Raw genomic sequence first — 16,108 nt, 5'->3', positions numbered from 1 at the left:
TATTATTTAATCAATAAAGTAGCAGCTACGTGTTAGCAACAATTGAATTGAATTGAATTTGGTTCATGATAATATATTCATCTGGGACGGAGTCATGGGTTTCTTCTAATGGAAAGATAATTCGCTACACGTCAATGGGTACATGACTTTTAACGTAATTTAATGTACAGTTAACAACTAATACATACCTTTGCCAAGTTTTGACATCATTGAAGTATGTTAAAAATCGATTTATGTTTCTTGAGAATATGAAATATTAAAGGTTACATCTAAAAGAATTCAACAAACGCCCTAATTCAACCAGTCCACCTTTCATTCAATTGAGCTACGAAAAATCCACCAAATTCATTAAATTTACTAGGGATATGAACAACCTGGTGGTTATCTGTATTTCATTTCATTTTCATTTTTATTTTTTCATTTCCAACAAAATACGATATATAATAACGAATACAATGTGAAATGTATACAAAATATAGTAACATTTGTAATAAACTAATCTCAATAGTAATTTATACATTTGAGGATGCAAAAATTATTGTTAGATCTAACTGCATTTAAATTTTGAGGAAATGAAGAGGTCCACTGAAAAGTAGAGTTTGTAAATTATGGACCCCTCAGATAATAAAGAGTGTGAAAAGAGTATGGAATAATATTATTATTATAATGTTTGTTTATTTGTATTTCTTTCAACAGAGGAACTACGGTGGCCGAGAAGAACGATTTTGACAATCTTCCGGCAAAGGCGCAAAGTGACGGAACAGACAGTGTAGAGCCAATAGACCACACCTTAGGTGAGATACGTTTTATGCATCTGAGGCAGGAGAATATCTTTATGCCAGAACACATAGGTATATTCACCTCCAAAGTAAGAATTTGTTGATCTGAGGTCACAGGCAGATGACTGTAAACCAAGTATGAAAACCTACCAAACTTTGTTCAAGTGTCCTTTATGAATAAACGTCCATGTAGATCATCGTATAGGTGAGTTTATGTTCTATGGTAGTATGATCAGAAGTGATAATTTGATCCAGATTATTAAAAAATAATAATACATATCTTGTAAATACTATGGAATTTTCTTTACTGTGTGGTTTGTGTCAAATAACTCGAGTCCTTAATATTATATTTTTTCCCTACTTCCTAAAAGCAGGTGGATTGACAGGACTAGATTTCCCTCGGAAAAAAGAAACAGCGCAAAGGCCCTCAGGAGGACAGACCATGACACAGGAGCCTACATCAACCATTGACCAACATCTTCTAGAAAACATGTCATCCAAGAACCAAGGTAATGTGGCGAGTGGAGGTAACAAAGTTTTTGGCTTATTCAAATATTATATGCGTTGCCATTCAATGAGACAGTTTTCGATATATATATATATATATATATATATATATTCGAGAACGTACGTACACATGGCACTGTTTCGTCAAAACACGTTGTGGTGGTGAGAGTATGATCGTTTTTTGAATTTGGTTGAAGATAAATTATGAAAACAGGACAAATAGACAAAATTTGATTTGTCACCTGGCAGATAATGTTCTGGTCCTTTACCTAATTAAGGTTATATATTATTTCGTCGTCAAGAAATGTCCCATTACCCTCGGTAAAGATTCAAGACAAAAGTTTCAGAATTACATTGTACGGAGAAGGAATTAACAACCGTTGTTAATTACTAAGTGGCTTTAGACCAAGAAATTACGCGTTCTCCCTCAAAACATTAGGTGACCTGCAAACAAGCATTTTTGCAAACATTCAACATCTGCCATGAGGTCTAAAAGTTTGTTTTGCCAGGTCCATAATTATATTATTTGTATTCCTTTATTGCAACAAAATAGTTGTATTCCAAATACAAATACAACCACGAACAAATACATAACACTGGTACAAAAAATGAACACATTCAAAACCGTACAGTATGATACATGAATTATATGAATAACAATGTAAACTCATGATACAATATTGCCAAATGATTGGGGCACACTTACGAACTCACCGCACCTTCATTTGTTTAGGTGTGCGCATATGGGTGTGCTTGGTCTGAGGATGAAGATTGTAGTAATGAGTAGGATAATAGTGACGATGATGACTATGATGGCAGTGATGCTGATACCTCAATCACACCAACGAGACCGATACCAGACCGATGACAAACCGAACAAACGATGACATTACACCCAATGGCTAAAAATAGGTCAGCTTGGAGTCGGTCTTTTGAAAGGTCTGCCGGTGTGACTGAGGTATGATGGTGGTAGTGGTGATGATGTTGACGGGTGTTGGTGGTGGTGGTGCTGGTGTTGGTTAATATGATGATAATGATGATGTGGCAATGATTGATGATGGTTATGATTTTTGTGATGAGGGTGATGGTGATAATCGTACACCTTTTGAGAAAATGTTGGTCAAGTAGATTATAAAATCTTTTACAGTTTAGAAAATTAACAAACTTTGTACATCCTACCAACAATTGCTTTTCAGTTGGCAAGAAAGTCCACTGGGATTTTTTGACAGACAGTCCTCAAGAACTTAGCATTCAAGACAATGAAGTAGTAATATCATGCGGCATCAGATTCTCGCCTTCTGGAGCCAAGCTCAGTGAAACTATCATGGTCACATTGGACCATAATGCACATTTCATTAATCCAAGACGTGCAGAGATCGTCTTCTACACTCGCAACAAAGGTATGTGGCATTTACCGCGGGTTCCCGACAAAAGCTCCGGCGACAACAATTGTTCCTTGCATAATTTCTTCAAAGTTATTGGCATATGGTTAGGGTAGCAATTGAGTTCCAGGTCAGGTCTAGGATTGGGGATATGGTTAGGGTTAGGTGTTGTGTTAATTCAATGGTTAAAGCTAAGGATTCGTGTATTGTAGGACATTGAAGCGGAGCAATTGTTGTAGGAGCAAGTATCGTATAAATTTTTACCGCAGCTCGAATGCCTTTTTTTAAAATCTAACAAGCAAACAAATTTGACATACAAATATAACACTGAATATAAATTATCTTTAAATTTCAAAATAGGCAAAATACATTAACCTTCAGTTTCCTTTCTCTTTTGATTTTTGTTTAATTCAGTAAACTTAGCGATAACTTAATTATGGACAAAAGATGATCCTATGGGAACATGGGGCATATGCCCCCCCCCCCAATCGCCCCTCTCCTCCTCCACCCCCCCCTCCCCCAAGAAAATAATAATAGGGGGAATAGGAAGAAGAAAAGTAATTGGCTGATGACCCTTGTTCAACTCCATAGTGAAAGTTGATGCATACTTATCTATATGCTGTCTCTCAAAAGTTTTTTGTATTATATATATATATATATATATATATATATATATAATGTAAGTAGATCCACCAATAATATAGCAATTGTCCAAAAAAAAAATCCATTGACGTAGAAACTTCTTGTAAACCGAATATTTATATTATAATTCTCGTTGTTATAGACTCAAAAACTTTTGTGAGAATTCCCGCATCCACCGACGAATGTCCACGTTGTGACGTCAGATCCAAGGACTTGGATCTCTATGTAGATCATTTCAGTGATTGGTGGATTGTGGCCTTAATCACTCGGTACTTCATTGGAAAGAGGGTCGAGTGCACGCCATATGTACGCCCACCTGTCACGAAAGGCTTCACGCACTTAGTGCTACTCTGCATATGTGACGACCTAATGGATGTTATTAAGGTGAGACATAGATAAGGGCGATGGGCCGTTGTAAATACTTTTGGATGTGGGGGGTGGGGGGGGGGGGGGGAGGTGTTAATGTGTGGTGTGTCGGAGGAAATATTTTAGTAAGTAAGTCAAACATTAACCTACATACCATTAAGAAACCTCAGATTTTCGCATTTCCGTCAGATTTTCTACAAGATTTTGTAAAAAAAAAAAAAAGCAATCAAATAAATGAATTAGAGAAGGAGAGGCCTGAAATAGTTGCTGTTGGGGGGGGGGGGGGGTAGGGACACATTTGCATTTTCAGTTACTTAAAGGCTCAGTCCGCTGCAAACATAATTTGCTTTTAATAGATTCAGAAAAACAAGAGAAACATAGCAAAACAAATTTGAGTAAAATCGGAGAACTAATAAGAAAGTTTTTTTTTTGTATAAAAAACTATGAAACTTAGAAAATCACTACACAAATTGCCAATTTGGTTATCAGTTTGTGATGTCATTGCCTCACTATCTATCAATTGCTTTATATATTTGTATTCGATTAATTTCCCTTTTCATCCCCCCACACTTGACTTCCCCATGCCTTTGCCTAGGTTACTGATTTGTATCATATTGCGTGCATGACATTTCACATAATCTTTTATGAACTGCGAAGAATTGATACTATTTTTGTATATATTGTATATTAATATTTATTGACTTTTATATAATTTCACAACATTCACATTTTTCATGATTCAACTGGAAAAAAATACTCTATATTAGTGCATCCACACACAAACATATCGCTATCAACATAACGTGGATGCTGTTGTGAGGAAATAAGATATTTAGGGGAAAAATTGGATATTTATATCATCAATATAAAGAAAAAACAATTAGTTGATAGTGAGGCAATGACGTCACAGACTCATGATTCAGCTGCCAATTTGTCTTGTGATTTTCAAAGTTTTCCATGTCATTAAAAATTCATAATCTTTCTCATTAGTTATCAGATTTTGCTCAAACTTTTTTTGATTGGTTTGTCTGATTTTTCTGCTTCTGTTGAAAGTAAGGTATTTTTGGAGTGGACTAGCCTTCTGATATGTATCCTAGAATTGTAAAAAGAAAAATATGTATTTCGTCGCCCGGCTGGCAGAAGGGCGTTAGCGCGCAAGCGACTCGAAAACTACTTTTCGAATTATTCGCATTTAAAGATTTGTTTTATATTCAAACTGCTTTCCGTCCCGAAAATTGGTTCAAAACTTAAAAGACTAATAGAAATGTTATAGTAGAACACGGACACAATTTTGTTTTCGGAAGTAATTCAGATTTAAAAAAGTTTGAGGCGATTTAATGCTAACGCCCCTTCTGCTGAGAGCTTCATTTTTTACCTATATTCGAGCTAACGCCCTTCTGCCACCCAATTTTGTGCAAAGCTATATATATATAGCTCTAGCTCTCTCTCTCTCTCTTTCTTTATTTATATGTGTATATATGAATATATAGCTTTCTCTCTTCCTTTATATATTTATAAATATATATATATATATTCATACAAAGAGGGGAGAGAGAGAGAGAGAGAGAGAGGGAGATCTTCTTTACCGTACGTTATGTTTCGCTTCAACAGAGAACTAACGAAAAAATGAAGGAGTACAGATCGCTCCATCCGCCCCAGCAAATGTTCGTAGAATGGAGGTGTGGCGATATCAACATCGAGTTGTTCGATTGCTCAAAGGAAAATGAAGAGAAGATTGGCCAAAAGGTATGTTCTGTATTTCAAAGCTACGGGTAGGCGGATGCAATTCGCATTCTGACTACTGAAATATAATCATTCGTGGATGAAATAATCTATAACGAGGCATTTAACAAATATTCGCGCGTCGAATTTAATAAATTACAAAAATGGTCCATTGTAAGGATTTTGGGGGATTTAGATACTACAAGAAATTACTATGCATTATATAACGACCGGTTTAATGCTTGCAGTACTTTGAACGCACATAAAAATGGTGTCCAAATGACCGCAATGAAAATGCCCCACCGAATGATACCAAACACGGTAAATGTTCACAGTAAATTTAAGTAAATTGCATTTGACATATGTCACAATACAACATCTGCTTGGTTTCCACCCGAATCATAACACGTATCGGCTTTGACGTCATTTTTTTCAGAACTCTTTTGTCCCCTTTCCAATCTTGTTTCTCCTTTAAATTTCGCGAACCTATACTGGATGGCCAAACAAAGGACATTTCGAAGCAGGATTTTGAAAAATATGTTAAAGGACCATTTTGGACGCCATTTGAAACCCTGCATGATTATGTTAGTATGGAGGCCAATTGGGCAATAGCCCGCGTCGTGGCCTTTCTCTTTTTTCACCTAAAAAAATCGGTTTGCACGCAGTATTTGCGATTCCAAATCTAGGTCCCTTTCTGGATCCCGATTTCGAACATCGTAGACATAATCTCCGGCATCTAATCAAGGTCACATGAACCTTCGTTCCTCGAAATCCCTCAAGCGTGACCGTCCAGGCGCCATTTTGTCTTTGGGGGCTGTTTTTGAGGCCTTTCTTTCGGTCTATATCTCCACCATCCGCGATACTATACAGACTTCTTACAAAGTGCTCTAGATAGTCCAAGAGATGCTCTTTCGTCTGTCACGTAGAATCCCGGGCGTCAATGCATGCATATAGTTCTAAAACGATTGGAGTTCTAGTTTAATTCAATGTCATCCCCATCTCACTCTCTGTATTATATACACAAGTTAATACATGCACACGCTCAGCAGCCAACCACACACGCACCCACTGTACAGTCCAATTACAGTTGTTCTTGGTCAAAACTCAATGCTCATATATTTTTGTAATGTTATTGTCAAATTTATTTGAAATATTTACTAACCCTTTCGCCTATTTTCATTCTTTTGATACGAACAACTTTTGAGTGAAATCTTATAATCTCTGATTTCGTTTTTTATTAAATAAAAAGCGTATGTTACTTATTTCCTACACCTAATTTAATTCAAAGAACAATGAAAATGCATTGCAACGAAAGTACGCACATTTTCCCTCTCTATCTCTTTCTCGCCTTCTTCTTTTCATTTCTGATATACCTAGACAAGATTATACGATTTATATAAACCATTTAAAAATATTCTTGTTACATTTAGACTGTGTGATGATGTTTTAACTTCAGGCTATGCTTTTCAAGTTGTTTTTTAATGAGAAAATGAACTTATATTTCCTTGAATTCCTTTTTCTTTTAAAATAGATACTAGGTAAAAGGGATATGAACCTCGTTGAAGTTAAACAATTTTCCTTCAAAGTGAAGCCACTCAAGTCAGAGGCAAGCCAAAGGTTTCTCGAATTCACCTTGGATCAATCAAAGTCTCCCTCTTACCCTACCCTGATTCAATTCGACTTGTCATATGATGGTACGTATGATGGAGGGACCACAAGCTACATTCTTTGATCTGAAAGTGTAAAAGTCTTCTAATTCCTTGATTTTAAAACAATGTCTTGTGGAGCTTGGTTGACTTCTGAGAAAAATTATGACTGACAAAATATAAATAAAGTACCCGTCTCAATTGAAGTAACTTTCGATCCCCGTTTTAAATTTGTTTAACCAAATTAAAGAGTTCATAAGCTACCCACATGTAATAACATGAATTAAATTTCACCTCGATTTCAAACTATTGAAGTTCAAAATGTTTAAGAAAGGAAATATATAATTTGACAGGATAATCTTTTAACGCTGTTTATGAGCTTATTTTAAATGGGGTCCTGTGAGTAATATATATGTATAAATGATAATTGTTTGGGGTCATATGATGAAGAAAAAAAGGGAGAAAATATTCATTTTTTTCAAATTATGATAACCAAACCATATTAGTTACAGACATTTTGTTTAAGCACAAATAATCTTTATAAGCATATAACGAGACAAATTTCGCATCAGCCTTCGCGTATTAAAAGCTCGTGATGAATGTCTGAATACCGACTATGATCAATAAGGCAAATACAGTATACAAAAGTATATATCAGTGAGGTACGAGTATTTCAAACATAATCATAAAATTATAAATTTATTTAAAGCTCAAGATGTACGTGTTGTGTGACACATTTCTACTTCTTCTACAGTTAATACTTTCCTATTTGATATCATTTCACAAGTGAGAAGTAATCTAAACATGAATGTTTCTTTAAAGGAGTATTGCCAGTTTAAAGGGAGTTTAGTTATTCACATATTTTTACAGTAGATCAGGCATTGGGAAGAGTGCAATGTCTCAATTTTTCAAATAATAGAAAGAAAAAAAAAATCTATAAAAGAGTAACAATTACAAATAGCCTTTTAAGTTATATGTAACAATTGCTTTAAGACCAGCCTAAAACATTTACCACAATGAACCTAACTTTTAATTAATTTACATATTGATATACATTTTTTAAAATGTTTAATATCACTGTTTGACAGCAACAACAATAACAAGAGCGCCAGCAATATCAACAGTGGGAACAATAGCAGCAGCAGGAGTAGCACCCCTTCCCGTGCATGCCAGTTCACAAGCTGCAGAGGTTTCAACGCAATCAGGGTATGTAACCGAGCTATTATATATTTGAAAAATTAGGCTGAGTTCTGGTGAAAATAAAAAGCACTTTAAAGGGATCTGGTAACTTTGTCTCAGATTCTGAGACAAAATTCTGGATTTAGCTCATGCTGCAATGATAATTATAAACCTTAAGGTCAGTCAGGAACCCCATGACTTTTACAAGCCGATCGCCTGTCTGATTATAAAGATATTTATGATCAAATTTTTGAATTTTGAAAACCGTTTGCCAAATGGTTTTCATAACACTACAGTCTAATATGGAAAACTAGTATGGTAAAACCGGTCACTCAAAGATTTTTACTTTTTGAGGCACTTCTTGATCATTTTGAAGCGCAATTTTTTTAGGGCTTCAATATTACACCATATCACAGACACTGATAACACATAGGGCCGTGTATCTCAGATTTAACATTTTTAAACGATCCCTTTAATCTGTGAAAGTCAGTTTGGATGAATTGTGTAGTAGAAATGTCGCCTGAAATGGATTGCTCTTCAAATGCCCTTTTATTTGAAATATTACTAGAAGAAACAGAAAGTTTTGGATCTGTTGTCTTGAGTGCATTATATATTCACCAAGAATTCGTCAATTTCGTTAGATTTGTATCATTCTTAAACCCCAAAGTATGCACCAATTGGTATATACTACATGATCAACCTTTCCCAATAATGTTTTACACACTTTCTTTCACATTGTAATATCACGACTCCATTTAAATGATACATGAAATGGGTTATGAACAAGGTCTTCTTTTAACTTTAACACTAAAAGAGATGTATTTATCTCGCTATATGGCGGAGTTGTTCAAGTTATCAACATTTCCAGAAGTGATCCCAAAGTTATATACTTCAAATCAGATACAGAAAAAGGTTAATTTCCAGGGAAATTTACGAACAAAAGAATATTAAATTTACCTTTATTTTCCAATAGCAAGTAAGTGCTAAAAAGGGTAACCTCTTCACGATTAAAATACAGAAGTGAATTCGTACGTACCCGCTTTTGTGAAAGCAGGATACCTTTTGTAGATGTGTACTTATGTGTATTTATTACGCAAGAAGGCATATTTTGTGGATACCATTCCTCAAAGTGTGCAAAGTCGGCGGTTATGGTCGCCTCTGCTAACAATCAGGAGGTTTTGTGGTACACTTATTCATTAACTTGCCTCTTAATCCAGGGATTGAGGGTTGGAATCCTACCCCGTCACAAAGATCCTTTGACGAGTCATTTATTCACATTTGACACTCTCCACCCAGGTGCAAATGGGTACCTGGCAATTGCTAGGTAATAATAAAAGCAGGGCCCACGAAGTGTTAATAGTATTGCAGCTGAGCAGACCCTAAGTGAACATTCTTTAACATTAATATTGTGATCATATTATTATCATTATTAATATCATGATCATCATCTTGCGACATATTTTTGACTATGAAGTTACACCACCGACTTGCAAAGATCGTATTAATCGTTTCATTCCTCAGGTTTGATCTCCAATCAGATGCAATATTAGACAGGCTGTCGAAACGCATGCCTGCTGAGAAATACACATCGCTATGCACACATCTTGGCATCGGATACTACGAAGCTGACAAGATCCTAGTTCGAGTTTCCAATGACTACCAGAGAGCTACTAGGTCTTGCTTGGCACAGTGGAAAACAAGGACTGGTGGTGATATGGCCCAACTGAAGACTATTCTTCAGGAGACAGATGTTGGAGATCTAGCAAAATATATTGAATAGTCGTAATAGCTCCAGCAACTCACTTGAAGTAGTGGAAGAAATTAAAACAGAGGCTTAGGTGTGATAATAATATATGTGCAATATGATATACTTACATGCCAACCTTCCACAGCGCAAAGTTAAGGACTCTCTGCATGTAAAAAAAAGAATCCATTATGCTTCTACACGGAATCTGTCAGAACAGATAGTGTGTCTAATAGTTTTGAGAGTTAATACGGTTTTTTTGATTTCTTGAATGGAATTTTTAGATGAAAGGTTTTTCACAAAACCTGTGGCTTCCACCACCTTTTTGTCTACGTTACACAATCCACGGATCGATGGTACTACGGAAATAAGTCAGAGTAAATTGTCTTGACACAGTAAACCGGTTAACTGACATATTCAAATTTATGGACGTTTCTTTCCTGGGGACCTAGATACGAGTTATTCTATTAACATGGTATAATGAACAGACTACAATACTTGGAATCCATGGTGCAAACAGGCCTGGGTGCATACATAACTTGGTGCTATGTTGGGCAAGTCACGGGCAAACTTTCGGGTTTTAACAACAACCTTTTTTATATAAAGAATGCAAAACATTTGAAATTAATTCAAATGGTTTTTTCTGTTAATAACTTTAGTCGTAAATTTCATGGAGTTGGATTCTTTAGACTTGCATACAATGGTAACACTATGGTTAGGTATACGTTTGCTTGACAAAACAAGATGTTCCATCATTGGCTACTTTGTGAATCGTTCACTGAAAGAGAGAGAGATAGACAGCAAAACTTGCTGTCTATCCCTCTCTCTCTCCCTCTGTCTTTATGTATCCGTCCCGTCATTCCCTCTCTGTCTCTCTATTTATTTTCTTCACCTCTCTGTGTACAATATTTTAATTTTGTTTCCCATACGGGCCTCACACTCTCTTTAATCTCCCTCTCTCTTCTTTTACTCTTTCTCTTTCTCTCTCTCTCCCTCTCCTGTTAATTCAACAAATTTCTCGATAATAGTTGTATTACTGACAAGTATGTCCAAAGCCGCAAACATGGTCATTACTAGAAATAACTAGAAATATCAGAAAGCAAACCCATGATTATGAGAGGGTTCAAACGATATCTACATATTATTAAAACGTTTCAACAGTGTATGTCTGCCATTCCCGTCTAAAAAAATTAATTGCCTTGATATAATACGGATAATAATAATACAAATAATAAATGAATACATAAAAGCGCCACAATGTTCACGCGCGTCTTTACGAAGCTCTGTGTTATAAGATACAGAAATTTGAAGCTTGTTAGACTTTACGTCATCATTGAAGGAAATAAAAGACGCCTTGGTTTACCCGCGTCATATCAGAAAAAGGAAGTCTTCTTCTCCTCGAGTCAGTACACAAGCCCGGTCCTGTGGAGGACGCAGGATTTAGTGGTATCATTCTGCATCCATATCACCACAAACCCATTTGATTTGCAAGAAAGACAATAAATTTTCCTAGGGAAAAAACAAAAACAGGTTTAACATTGGCCGTCTATTTCATCGGATGAATACTGAACTAATTTATCATTCACATAGGCTTAATTTAGACAGTAAAGCCTTTAACAATTTCAACTTTAATTTCTTATTGTAGAGGAAGAAGGATTTGGTAGAACATTGCGCATCAATTTCTAAAACCGCCAACTCTACAACTGTGACTGCTGTATTTCGGTAAAATTGTGGACAGCTTACGTAGAAGGGGGACATGTACGTTTGTTGGGTACATTTAAAGCCAATAGAATGTAAATCTTTCCAAAGAGAAAACGAATGTTCTATTTTTTAAACCAAAAAATGGATCTTTCCTACTTGTTTTAGGGAACATCATATGCAGTTTATTCCATTCTAGCAAATTGCAAATGAGAAAACAAATCATTCTGAAATTGGCATTCTTACATGGAACAAAAGGTTTAAAAGGACAAAATATATATGTACACAACATACCTTTTGAATGGTATTAATATCATATTTCTTGCATTACTGATCATAGACATAAGAATACACAAGCCATATACCAATGTATATGACATGAACTGAAGTCTGAGGACCTACAGTATATTCATGAAGTTGTAAAACACATTTCTTCTTCATTGCCATGCATGTTCTGAAACAAGATAACTGTGCTTCAAACGTTACGTTACTCATTGGTGTATATTAACATGCAATCGTACTTGGCGTAAAATATTGACAAATGTTACGCCGCAATGTAGAATAAAGCACAATGTCATTTTATTGAACGTGTTTCCACGTGTTTCCAATGAAAATATTCGAATATCTAAATATATGTATATCTTGAATGCATGCATGCATAGAAATGTACTATACTTTCTATATTTACCACTATGGCTGTTTTTCCATCTGTACAATATACATTATATACTGTATTGTTCCATACTTATTGTAAATCATGTTAAACGTTTTGTTCGTGTTTTCTTGTTAGATATGTTAATCCAACATTAAAATCGTTCTGTTATATAACGATAGATGTATACTGATTAGAAATATTGTAAATATTGCAAGAACATACGTCACCTTGGTGTGAGGGAGAAGACGTGGCCTCTCTATTTGTAGAATATTGCAACAAACTATTAACTTTAATTGAAATTATAAGCACTTGCGAAAGATGTGTCCAAACCGTATACATAAATAATTATGGGGAGCCTAGTGCCCTTTGGTTTTGTTTTTAAATCATGTACCTATTTTAAACTTGACATCGTCTCTGAACTTATCGACTTATGCTGGGAACATTTATTTGGACTCGATTAGATGAACAAATTAGATTAAGTTCAACTTCTTTCAGATTAAAAAGCTTTGTTGTAGTTATGTATTAAATAATTCATCGGATATAGTGGTACTTAGGACTGATATAATAGACTGTGTAAGAGACTGCACAATATTGTAGGTACATATATGTGCTTCTCTGTGTAATTTAGATTCTGATATTGATTGTATTTACTTGGTATTTGTTATTTTTTCTAGGGTTATTTTGGCAAGAAACTGTTTTTCTACTATTCCTTACCATATTCCATACAGTATTTTGTATGAATGTTTAGATGTTTTTTATGGTTATGGTCAAATGTAATATCTTGAATCTTGAATGACCGTCATCGAACATTCAGAAGCCACATATTCTATCTTCGTGTTTCTGAATTTGAATATCGCATTGATTATTAAAGTTCTTTTCTGGGTTCAATCCCTATTAGGTTCTGTAAATATAACTAGTACATTGTTCCAACCAAAACACTGGTAACGTGTTGTAATATTTTATTCGTGTATATATGTTTACTCTCTTATAGCGCATAGCGTGTATACTTGGAATGAATACGCTTGCAATGTTATCATGCCATTTTCTATTTGTCATATTTCGTTTCTCACTGACGATGCATCGATCAAAGAGATTGATGACTTTACAATTTTGTTTAAATTCATCAAGATGCATTGCAATATTCAGAAGGATATCCTGTATTGTATATACATTAAGATTATTCTTCCATTTGCACATAGTACAGGAAGCTGCAGTTTCAATGTGAAGTTGTGTTGTCATAAGGTAACATATTACAAAGACTAACATGGGTACATTTGTTGTTTTTCAAATCAAACCATCAAATTTTCTATATATTTCATGAAGATGTCTAAGCATTCCTTTATTATCTACGTTTTTTCCTTCTTTTTATATGACTGGCCTATATGTTTAGTAGCTTCTCTTCACGTGTCTCATTTTATAAGTGTTTTCTAGTGCTCTAGTAATTCTGCAGTCCGGTGATATGCAATGCTCCTTTTTGTCGAATGTTGCAAGAAAACAGTTCTTAAAACAATAAGGTTGTGAGAGATGAAATAACATGTATGCATGTTTCGAGATTCCTTGGATATATTATTTTATATCTTTACCGGCCTACTACGTATAGGGACTGCATGTAAAATGTTGCTTTCACCGTTTGAAGAACAAATGTGAAAGATAGGGTTATTCAGAGGTGCCTTTTAAGTCTTATTTTCATTCAGAGTAGCACAGAAAGAAAGAAAAACCTGAGATCTGCAGTTTTCAACAACCTAGTCGACACAGAGTCATTTGTTTGTAATTGTAGAGTAGAAACGTCATGTCCAGATAAATTGACAACAGAATCATAAATATTGGGCTATGATTATGTAATAGTTATGCTTTCTTCCGATATTACGTAGCACAGACTATCATATTAAACAAAATTGCGAAAACACCCAAACTTTCTCAATAGTCGAACCTCTATTTAGATAATTTAAAATATAACACGATATATAAAAAAAAAAAATCCTCTAGGTAAATATTGCTAAGTGACCTTTTACAATGATATTTATTATGCACATGTATGTGTGCGACTTGGTTTAAATATACTGATGTAAATGTAAATAAGTACGTAGCTGTGATTAGAATATTGAAAATGTGAAATGTCAGGTATAAAATGGCTAATTTCATGTTCGCGAAAAAATATAAGATTTTCTCCGTGACATTTGTTTCATTCACAAAAGGAACACTTTAGGAATAGTGACCGATTTATCAGAAGTAAAATATGTAAGACTATAGATAAAACACGTATATGTAAAGTGCCAAGTTATATGACACGATTAGATGTGTTGAGACAACAATCATATTCATGTATATTTTTAAAGCTATATTGTTAAGCATTTCAAAGAGTTAATTGTTTATAGAATGAAAGAATGTTCATGTATATGTTTATCATATTGAATGCAACTATGGAAATATATATCTAGTATCAGATCTGTGGTACATTAGTAGTGTATGGGCCGGTTGACAGAGAAACTATGAAATTAAGTAAATGTTGGAAACTATTGTCGTATATAATACATAATCCTCTAAATAAACGATCAGATATTGGTACGAGTATGTATGAAATGTGCTTTAGGTGCATGGATGTGTGCGCGTGACGGGGTGTGTGTGTGTGTGTGTTCTTTTTTGTTGGGGGGGGGGGGGGGGTAAAGCGAGGGTGACATTTTGTATTTCTTGTAAGAAGAAAACATAATGATACAAACAATTGTTGATGTTATATAGTGTGTGCGGAAGCTGCAATTTTCCACCAGCTCGTTTTATTTATTCAATAATTGTATTAACTTTTTAAACTTAAATTGTCATTGTTCGAAATTCACCCTGCCGTCAACACAATTTTGTATCAATGAGCGAATGTTGAGAATTAGTCAATCCGTCGGTCAATTGAATTCGGCATTGCAGCAGTCACTACCTCATCTCCTTGGCCAAGTGGTTAAGGCAATGGAGTTTTAAACTAAATACCCAGGTTCGATTCCATCAGAGACATTGGCCCGAATTCACAAAGGAGGTTTGTCGACAAACCGAGGTTTATGTACGTCATATGACGCGTTTTGACGCGTTTTTTTTTTACAAACCTGGTTTGTAAAAAACAAAAGGAGGTTTGTCGACAAACCTCCTTTGTGAATTCGGGCCATTATGTCAACCAGGCGCGTACACAGGATTTTTTCAAGGGGGGGGGGGGGGGGGGTTTTAACATTTATAAATCGGTCCGAAAATTTCGCAACGACTCAGCCAGCCGCATAATAAGCGGGGGGGGGGGGGGGGGGGGGGGGGGGGGGGGGGTAAGAGGACACTTTTTTTTTTTTTTTGGTCTCGAAATTTAGAAATTCGACATTTTGCTCAGTTGGGGGGGGGGGGGTAAGGTCACCTTTTTAGGTCGGCCGTAGGAATAATTTTTTTTTGTTTTTGTTTTTGTTTTTAATAAAAACAATTAAAAAAAAAAAAAAAAATCAAAAGGGGGGGGGGAGGTTTTTAAGTTTTTTTTAGGGGGGTTACATACATAAAATTACCAAATGGGGGGGGGGGTTAACCCCCCAACCCCCCCCCCCCCCCTGCGTACGCGCCTGATGTGAACCTATGAACACAAATCCGGAAAGGAAGCACAGCCATTGGGAATTTTCATTTAAGCGGGACTGCACTACTTGTAGCTACTTGCGCCCTCTATATATCAAATGTAGCTATATGTTAATTGAGAGCTGATTTGATGAGATAACCACCTGTCAGTGACCACGCAGGGAGGTCTAATCGCTACTGGCCAAAATAGTACAGCCCGGCTT

This window comes from Strongylocentrotus purpuratus, unplaced genomic scaffold (assembly GCF_000002235.5).
Source record: "Strongylocentrotus purpuratus isolate Spur 01 unplaced genomic scaffold, Spur_5.0 spur5_contig_844, whole genome shotgun sequence".
Lineage (NCBI taxonomy): Eukaryota > Metazoa > Echinodermata > Echinoidea > Camarodonta > Strongylocentrotidae > Strongylocentrotus > Strongylocentrotus purpuratus.
The sequence above is the reverse complement of the archived record's forward strand: the minus strand, read 5'-3'. Positions refer to the sequence as shown.